This window comes from Penaeus japonicus, unplaced genomic scaffold, assembly GCF_977035675.1.
Source record: "Penaeus japonicus unplaced genomic scaffold, GWHDUDI00000001_assembly GWHDUDI00000014, whole genome shotgun sequence".
Classification (NCBI taxonomy): Eukaryota; Metazoa; Arthropoda; class Malacostraca; order Decapoda; family Penaeidae; genus Penaeus; species Penaeus japonicus.
This window is the reverse complement of record NW_028234416.1, coordinates 35,658,278-35,668,721: the sequence shown is the minus strand read 5'-3', so window position 1 is coordinate 35,668,721 and position 10,444 is coordinate 35,658,278. Positions and strand designations below refer to the sequence as shown.

General features: G+C 46.2%; 1 protein-coding gene across 1 annotated transcript in view; it reads right to left on the bottom strand.

The window, feature by feature from the left end:
• Window positions 1-10,444, bottom strand: part of Exn (Ephexin) — a 250,353-nt gene that overhangs the window by 155,644 nt on the left and 84,265 nt on the right. The gene's annotated exons all lie outside the window — the stretch shown is intronic.

The following is a 10,444-nucleotide window of genomic DNA, read 5'->3' as shown; positions in this document are numbered from 1 at the left end:
AATATATATATTATACTATATATATATATATATATACTATATATATATGTATGTATATACAAGTTTGTGTGTGTGTATATATATAATATATATATACATATTTGGATGATTTGTATATATATATATAATATATAAGCGAGCGAGCGAGCGAGCGAGCGAGCGTAATAGTTAATATATATATGTATAAATATATATGGTAAATATATAATATATAATATATATATTATTATATATTAATATATATAATATATAGTTAATATATATACATATATATATATATATAATAATTATAAATATATTGAATAAGCCTGCAATATATATAATTAATATAGGTGTAGTGGCTAAATTAATACAACACACACACACACATATAATGTGTGGTGTACATATATACATAAAATATACAACATACATATATAAAAAAATAATCTATATTATACATTTAGATATCTATACATACATATATAAAGTATATCATATAATACATACATACATTACAACACATAAAACAAATCTATACATACATACTATCATTTTTACTCTATAAATATATACCATACATGGGTGTCGCGTAGTTAGATATCGGACGCGTACATGGTAGCAAAAGATAAAAACTGATATAGATAACACTCACACATCTTAACACAACGCACCTTGTCACCACAAATTTGCCTAGTCCGTTAGTGCCCCCCTCCCCCACTAACCCCTACCACCTGCGCCCCCCCCCCCACCATCCCCCACCACCTGCGGCCCCCCCCTACCATCCCTTACCAACTGCGCCCCTCCCCCCCTCCGTCCCCTACCACCCCCGCCCCCCCCTCCACCCTCCCCTACCACCTGCCCCCCTCCCCCACTCCCTGCGCCCCCCCTCCCCCCACCATCCCCCACCCCCTGCCCCCCTCCCCCCAACATCCCCCACCCCCTCCCCCATCATCCCCAACCCCCTGCACCCCCCCTCCCCCCCCCCCCACCCCCCTCCCCCCATCATCCCCAACCCCCTGCACCCTCCCTCCTCCCCCCACCACCCCCTTCCCCCCATCATCCCCAACCCCCTGCCTCCCTCCCCCCACCACATCATATCTCCCGAAGGATATTCTCATTCCCCGCTATCGAGTCCCATCTCATAAACAAAATGTCGGCGACGTTTTGGCCGTAATTATCATTCGAATTTTATATACGACTTTGAGTTAGTTTGGAGCCTCATCATATTGGAAGAATATTGTAATTAGTTTCTCCTGTCTCTTTGGGAGTTATTTTACAAAAAAAGAAAAGAAAAAAAAATGGGGGGGAGGAAGGGAAGAGGGGGGAGGAGGGGGAAGAGGGGGGAGGGGGGGAGGGAGGGAAGAGGGGGCAGGGAGGGAAGAGGGGGGAGGGGGGAGAAAGGGAGGTCTGGAAGCTGTTGGACTCGTTAGGAGAGAGTTTATGTGGACGAAGCCGTTCTGATTAATAAGATATGGGGGTTGAGGGAGGGGGTATAATCATACTTAACATTATCACCCTCCTCCTTGTAAGAGTGGGAAGAAAAATCCTACGAAATCATGAATGGAATCCTTCCTCCCTATCCTTTCCCATCCCCCCTTTTCCTTCCCATCCTACCCATCTCCTATCCATCCCATACCATCCTACGAGCCTCCTTACCCGAACTCTTACCTATCCGTTATTCAACCTTCCAATTATCTTCCCTATCCTTTGTAACCCTCTTCATCTCCCCCAATACTTCCCCACCTCCCCCCTTTCCTCCCCATCTACCCTAACTCCTCCCAATCGTACCCACCTCCCTCCCCAACATTCCCTCTTCTCCCCTCCCCATCCTTCCTCAACCCATCCCAACCTTTTCCATCTCTGTCCCCACTTCACCCATCCCTTCCATCCCCTCGTCACCCCCTTTCCATCTCCCCTCTCCCCCATCCCTTCTTCCCCTCCCTACCTCCCTCATCCTCCCCTCCATCCTTCCCAACCCCGCCAAACCCTCCGCCTCCCTCCTCCCTTCCCCACCTCCTCCCATCTTTCCCAACCCCACCTCCCTCCTCCCCTTCTTCTTCCCTTTTCCCACCTCCCCCCTACCCTCTCCAACCCCGCCCAACCCTCCGACTCCCTCCCCACCTCCCCTCCCGACCTCCCCCCCTACCCCACCCCATCCTCCCCAACCCCACCCAACCCCACCTCCTCCCCCCTCTTCCCCCACCTCCCTCCCCCCCATCCTTCCCCCCCCCAACCCTCCTCCCTTCCCTAGCCTCCCTCAAAAATCCCGCCAAAGACCTGCCAGAGGAAGAAGTCCCCCAGAGCCTCGAAGCCTCCTCCGTCCACGAGGCAGTCCAGCGAAGCTTCGCGAAGCTTCGAAACCAATAGCCATGAATCAGGCGCCATTGAGTGATATTGCTCATCGAATCAGAACTACGATTCGCAAGTGATTTAAAGAACCCGTAATCACACGGCGCGGGGCAATATAATGTTATTCATTATATCGTATGATTATAGCGCGGGGGAGAAATATTTTAAATGGCGGGACATTTTTATTACATGATAATAACTTGATAATGACCAGCCTCGGACCTCAGTGCACAAAAGTTCAATTAGCCATAAATATGTATTTATTTTTTTTCGGATTTTTTTCAATTCGCGGATATCTATGAGCGTGTGTTTGTGTGTGTGTGTGTGTGTGTGTGTGTGTGTGTGTGTGTGTGTGTGTGTGTGTGTGTGTGTGTGTGTGTTCGCGTGTGTGTGCGTGTATATCTGTAGACTCCTTAACGCACATAAACAAAAGATACAAAACAAATAAATAAAAAGATAATGCTGTTGGAACATACAGCCGTCCGCAAATAAACAATAGGAATAAAAAAAAAAAACAGAAAAAAATATATCCAAAAAGTATATCAGTAAAATAGATACATGAAAAGTCGAGGCGGGGAAAGCTGACAGGTGACCTAAGAGCCAGTGAATGCATGAGCCAAAAGGTGACAGATCCAGTAAGTTTAAGAGCCAACAGGTGCAAGAGCCAGGAGCCGAAGGAGCCAAGGGGACGACGGAGTCAAGGGGAGAGAGAATCCGCAGGTGCAAGAGCCAGAAATTATGGGAGCCATTGGGTGGAAGAGCCAGAAAGTAAAGGAGCCAGCAGGTGCAAGAGCCAGAATTCTGAAGGAGCCAAAGAGGAGAGAGAACCCGCAGGTGTAGGAACCAGCAGGTGCAAGAGTCAGAATCCTGAAGGAGCCAAGAGGTGTAGGAGCAGCGGAAGAAGAAGTCAGAGCCGATGAAGCGCGTGTTACGGTTGAAGGATGACCAGCGACGAGCGGTAAAACACGGCGGCGATGCGGTCACATTCACGCCTGGCTGACCCCCCTTCCCCCCCTCCCTCCCCCTCCCTCCCCCCTTCCTCCTCCTCCCTTGAAGTGCCTGTACCATCCTCCATCCTGGTCACAATCCTGGTCACTACCAACGCATCCCGAGCTCGTTCCAGACGCTACACACTAAGTACACCCTTCGTACAGCAGTATCTCACCCTACACTTGCCTAGGTCGCTGTACGCTTCAGGTGTATTATATCCTCGCGTATCTCAGACACTAAATAACTAGTAACTAACTTTATTTTAGATGCCGTTTCAACCTGGTTAGAATCTCACTGTCAGCTGGAGTTTGTTGCAGTATCAGTGGATTGTCTAAGTCTGGAATTATGCGACTAGGTATTCTGTCACCAGAAGTATGAATATGAAGAAAAAAAAAAAAACCTTATAAAGAAAATTATGCATCATTTTACACATAACAATAGTAGTTCATATGCCATACACACACATATATAGATATATAAAATACAAAGCCCTTGTTTATGATATTGTATTGTTTAATACTATCCTTTCAAGGGTGTCAAACATAATCTCTCATTCACACATCGCTACACCCACAGTTATCCATACACCACAGATCACCTAATCCAATTCGGAATCTCAAAAACCTATTACCATTCTTTTCGTTAATCCGAAGCCAAATCCAGAACGAACTCTAGAAAATCATCTCCGTTAAACACACACGAACACAAAAGGAGAAAACACACTTGACGTCAAACAATCACACACTCTACTGAACCCCAAAGACTCCAAACCGTGAATGAACTTTTTACGCACGCATGAAAATGAAGAAAATAAATAATGAATAAAAAAAAATATATATATATATATATCGTATGACGAAAGCCAGAAGAACCAACGAACCGGTTCCGAAACAAGGTATCTGAGACCCCGAACCGCCAAGAGCCAGTCAGTCAGTTGTAAAAGAGAGAGACCAGGGGCCACGCTGACGAGGGTCCGGGCCTACTCACGCCCTTCAGTCTACATTCCTTTTATGGGCCTTGCCTCCGCCCGCGCAGGTCCTATTCCCTTCCTTGAGTCCTAGGTTTATCGCCTCGGAGCAGCTGGTTCCCCGCTCACGCCCACGCCCACGGTGTCTCCCCTTCTCTCTCTGGTTTTATCTGTCTGTCACTCACTCTGTCTCTCTCTCTCTCTCTCTCACTCTCTCTCTCTCTCTCTCACTCTCTCTCTCTCTCTCTCTCTCTCTCTCTCTCTCTCTCTCTCTCTCTCTCTCTCTCTCTCTCTCTCTCTCTCTCTCTCTCTCTCTCTCTCTCTCTCTCATCTCTCTCCTCTCTCTCTCTCTCTCTCTCTCTCTCTCTCTCTCTCTCTCTCTCTCTCTCTCTCTCTCTCTCTCTCTCTCTCTCTCTCTCTCTCTCTCTCTCTCTCTCTCTTTCTCTCTCTCTCTCTCACTTCCTGAGTGTTTGCCATCATCATTATTGTTGAAGGTAGCGAGAGTTGGCTAATTTTTGTTGTAGAATAATTACAATCATAATCAATTTCCACCTCATCACTGTAGTTGCAGTTTCACAGTTTCACATTACATTTATATTTCTCGTTATTTTTGTCTCTCCTTTCCTTCCTCCTATTTTCATTCTAGTTCTTATATTCTCCAGTTGATCTTTAGAGTCCTCATCAGTTCTCATCTCCTCTTGTCTTGCACTAGAAGCCTCCCCCCCCCTCCCCTTCCCCCTGAGTAATATGCCATATTGCGATTGCACAACAATGCAAAGGCAAGAACAGCTAAATGAGATAATAAAAAGATAGTGAAAGAAGAAATAGGGGGTAAAGGGAGATGGAAACAAAGGAAGTGGAGAGGAAAAGAAATAGGAACAGGAGGAGGAGGGATGAAGAAGAGAGAGAATAAGGAGGAGGAGGAAGAAGAGGGGAAGCAATGGAAAGAAAGAATAAGAAGAGAAAGAAAAAGAGGAGGATGAATGGAGAGAGGAAGGAAGATGAAAAGGAAGAGAAAGAAGAATAAGAAGAGAAGGAAAAGTAAAGAGATGAGGAGAGGAAGAAGAAAAAACAAGAGGAGAAGGCAGAGGAGGAGAAGGAGAAAGGGGGAGGAGCCGTAAGAATAAGTGACAGTTCCCGTGATAATGCCACTGTGGACAGGTACGGCAAGTCAAGCGATTAATCCCCCCTTCCTCCCCCCTCACCCTCCCCCTTGCCCCCTAACTCATCCCCTTCCTCTCCCCTCCTCCTCCCTTAACCATCCCCCCTCCCCTTTCCCCCCCGAACTCATCCCCTTCCTCCCCTCCCCCCGCCCAACCCATCCCCTTCCTCCCCCCCTCACTCCCCCTCCCTACCAACCCATCCCCTTCCCCCTTCCCCCCTCCTAACCCATCCCCTTCCTCCCTCCCAACCCATCCCCTCCCCCCCTCACTCCCCCTCCCCCCTCCCCCTTCCCAACCCATCCCCTTCCCCCCTCCCCTCACTCCCCCTCCCCCCAACTCATCCCCTTCCGATATACCGCCGACTGCTTCCGGCTCGAGATCGCACCTGTGGTCACCGATACGGTCAGGCAGAGGGAGCGGAAAAGGTGAAATGTTTCGACGATTCCGTTTTTCGTTTTTCGTTTTTCGTTTTTCGTTTTTCGTTTTTTTCGTTTTTTTTCCTTTCTTTTTTTCTTGTGAGTTTCTACTGATTGCTTCGTTTTTAGCGTGTTATCAGTGTTATGTGGTTGTAATTACTGTTTTAGTATCATTATTGTTTTTGTTCAGTGTATATGAATGGTTGTTATGATCATTGTTATGATACAACTTATTTTCATTATCACTACTTTTACCATGGTCATTACCAAGGATTTTTATCATCACCACTAAAGTGTTTTGAGTCTCATAAACATCGTATTTTACTATAATTTTCATTATGTCGGATTTTGTTAGTCTGTTAATCCCGTGGCTATTATCATCCTTATTGTCAGTATCATGATTTATTGTCATTGTCATATTCATCATCATCAATGTCATTAATGCTATTATCATCACCATTATCATCGCTGTTATTATCATTAATATCAGCTCTATTATCCTTATTATCATCTTTTTCATTACTATCATCATGATTCTTACAATTATCATTATATATCAACCTCATCCTATTCTACAATCTGATATAATGATATAAAAGTCATAATCAATTCATTCTCATTCACTATTTAACATTTTCTTTTCTCTTAAACATCAAGCGTTTCAAGACTTCAGATTCCCTCATATCATAAACCTGTCAAGTTTCCATAATGACACCCATTACACGCAACAAAAACAACAAGTATCGGATGACTACATAACGCATTATCAGAAGTTTTCAAGAAGTTACGTAATTCATACTCTTGTTAGAAGGCCAACGGTTAGGCAACAGAAGAGGAATTAAAATGTCAAAGCACGAACCTTATAATTCAATTGGAAATCCAGTGGTATCAGTCTTTCAAATGTCAAATTTAAGTGTTATGTTAATTCTTCTTCTTATAAATGATGATATATATATTCAGAAAGTGGCATTTCAAAATACGCTTCGCCGAAAGTTTCCTGTCGATAAAAACGAATATCAAACACTATCAAATACCTCAATCCTAGTGCATGGCTCGACGAACGCACCTCTCGACACACTCACCCAAAGTCCCAGGCCTCAAGCAAGCACGGTTATTCGCACTCGCCCCGACTTCCGCCTCGACACACTCACCCAATCCCGCACTCACTCGCACGAACGAGAGCGGCGCCGTCCGTGGTCGTTCGTGGCGGGGGCAGTAGGCCCGCGACGCACCTGGGAATCAGCAGTCACACGCCGCTAATAATCATTTATCGGATCGCGAATTCTCATGGCGACGTAACCCGAACATTATAAACCTGGGAAAGTGTTGGCTTCACCGCTAGTGCCGAGGCCTCGGCTGGCTGGCGGAAGGAAAGCCCTCGGTAGTTTTTTAACGTCAGTGGTACACATTCACGGCGAACTTAGGAGTATATAAAAAGAGAAAATCGAAATAAAATAATAAAATCACAATTGACAGACTTGCTCCAGCGTGTGAAAAATTCTTGAATGGAAGGCCGCCCGAGACAGTTTTCAGTTCGCGAGGAGGTGTTGATCTCGAGGATGAAGTAGGTTGCAGACGGAATGAACATAGCAAGTGGTAATGGAAATGGTGATATTGACGCTTCTACTACTACTACTATTTCATATAATAATGATGCTAATAATAATAACAATAATGCGTATATGTGAATGGTTGTGCTTATTTACGTATCTATGTCTATAACAACCTCAAGCCGCAGCCTTTATCAATGACCACTGACAGCCACGTATGACAAGCACTGCGCCGCACACTGACAGGAAACGTCAAACGCAAAGGGCGTGAACGTGTCCGTGGTACGGAAACGCCGCCAGTCTTCGTCATTATCCCCTTCGTCGGCGTGATGACTGCCCGAAGACTCAGGTGCTCCTCTGCCGTGACGGACAAATGTACAGTGACATCGACCGCGAGCGTGAGCCATGGCGTCTACTTCCACAGTGTAAATACTGTACGGGCAAATATATGGCTGACGATAATGAAAAAAGCAACACCCACGGAGCGTTAAACCACAATGCTCCATATGCCGCCAAATAGGACGATAAAGACAAACGTGATAATTCGTTTTAGTGTACATTGGATGTGTCTGAATACGTAATGGGTAACGGTTTCAGAGGCTCATCTTCGGTTAATGGTTCCACGCATTTTATTTTGGATGCCCACGATTATTGCTTTCCAAAGGTAAGGATAGAGGGAAAGGGACCGACAAAGACAGATATATATATATATATATATATATATATATATATATATATATATATATACATAAAATATATATGATATATATATATATATATACATAAAATATATATGATATATATATATATATATATATATATATATACATAAAATATATATGATATATATATATATATATATATATATATATATATATAGAGAGAGAGAGAGAGAGAGAGAGAGAGAGAGAGAGAGAGAGAGAGAGAGAGAGAGAGAGAGAGAGAGAGAGAAAGAGATAGATACCCAGAAAAAAACAGGCAGAAAGAAAGAGAGAAAAAGACAGAGACAGAAACAGACAGACAGACAGATGTAAATGCAAAAGCACAGGTAGATACAAACAGACAGACAGACAGAGAGAATGACCCAATGCTCCCACGGCAGCCTCTCTGCGCGACACAGCCTCCTGCACCAGGTGTGTTATCTCAGCTCCGTCCCTCCGTCCCGGCCGCCCCACCTGTTGCCCGCGGCGTCGTAGCCTCAGCCTCAGCCTCAGCCTCCGCCTCAGCCTCGCCATGCAGCCGATGCAGCTTCTCGGCACAGCTTTCCCCCTGCTTCGTGTCAACCCAAAGACACTCTCCCTCCACAGGAACGCATTGCACACACCGACTCGACTATCAACCGCAACCCACCAAACACCGACACGAGACGACCCGCCGCGCCTCCGCCCAGGACGACTACGACAGGCTCATCGTCCCAGCGCACAGGACTCGCTCTCCGGTAGTCCATAATCATCGCCATTTCACCAGCGGCTGCGGACGGAGAAGCGGGGACGCGTTACCTTGGCGCGGTCACTGGCTCGTCGCCGCACGCGGGAACACCGCAAAAAAAGAGACATCCCAGCCGCGTGTCAGTGACCCTGTCCTAAACATTGTAACGTGTTGTTTCTGCGAGCGAAGGACGCGGCGTCGGGGCTCTCCTTTGCTTGACCTTCGTACTTACGGCTCGCGCTCTCCCTCTCTTGCTCTCTTGCTCTCTCGCTCTCTTGCTCTCTCGCTCTTTCTCTTTGTCTCTCTCGTTCTCGCTCTCTTGCTCTCTCGCTCTTTCTCTTTCTCTCTCTCGTTCTCGCTCTCTCGGTCTCTTGCTCTCTTGCTCTCTTGCTCTCTCGCTCTCTCGCTCTCTTGCTCTCTTGCTCTCTCTCTCTCTTGGTCTCTTGCTCTCTCTTGCTCTTTCTCTTTCTCTCTCTCGTTCTCGCTCTCTCGGTCTCTTGCTCTCTTGCTCTCTCGCTCTCTCGCTCTCTTGCTCTCTCGCTCTCTCGCTCTCTTGCTCTCTTGCTCTCTTGCTCTCTCGCTCTCTCGCTCTCTTGCTCTCTTGCTCTCTCTCTCTCTTGGTCTCTTGCTCTCTCTTGCTCTTTCTCTTTCTCTCTCTCGTTCTCGCTCTCTCGGTCTCTTGCTCTCTTGCTCTCTTGCTCTCTCGCTCTCTCGCTCTCTTGCTCTCTCTCTCTCTTGGTCTCTTGCTCTCTCTTGCTCTTTCTCTTTCTCTCTCTCGTTCTCGCTCTCTCGGTCTCTTGCTCTCTCGCTCTCTTGCTCTCTTGTTCTCGCTCTCGTTCTTGCTCTCTTGCTCTCTCGCTCTCTTGCTCTTTCTCGCTCTCTCTCGTTCTCGCTCTCGCTCTCTCGCTCTCATGCTCTCATGCTCTCTCGCTCTCTTGCTCTCTCGCTCTTTCTCTTTCTCTCTCTCGTTCTCGCTCTCTCGCTCTCTCTCTCGCTCTCTTGCTCTCTCGCTCTCTTGCTCTCTCGCTCTCTCTCTCGCTCTCTTGCTCTCTCGCTCTCTTGCTCTTTTGCTCTCGCTCTCTCTCTCTCTCGTTCTCGCTCTCTCTCTCTCGTTCTCTTGGTCTCATTCTCTCTCTCTCTTGCTCTCTCGCTCTCTCGCTCTCTTGCTCTCTCGCTCTCTTGCTCTTTCTCGCTCTCTCGCTCTCGCTCTCGCTCTCGCTTTCTTGCTCTCTCTCTCGCTCTCGCTCTCGCTCTCTCTCTCTCTCTCTCTCTCTCTTTCATTCTGTTTTTTTTTTTTCTCTCTCCTTTCTTCTCTTCTATACAATTATCTCTTTCATTTCATGTCTATTTAATTTTTCTCTCTGCCTCTCCGTGTTTCATCTCTCTTATCTATTTTGTACCACCCTCTTCACGGATAGACAGACGGATAGTTCTATATATACAGATAGACTGATAGATGGATAGACAGATTGGTAGGCGAGTAAATACATAGATGGACGGATATCTAGATAGATGGACAGATACATGAGTAAGTAGGTAGACAGATAGCTAAGTAGGTAGGTAGAAAGAGAGATAGATAGAGATAGATAGATAGATGGA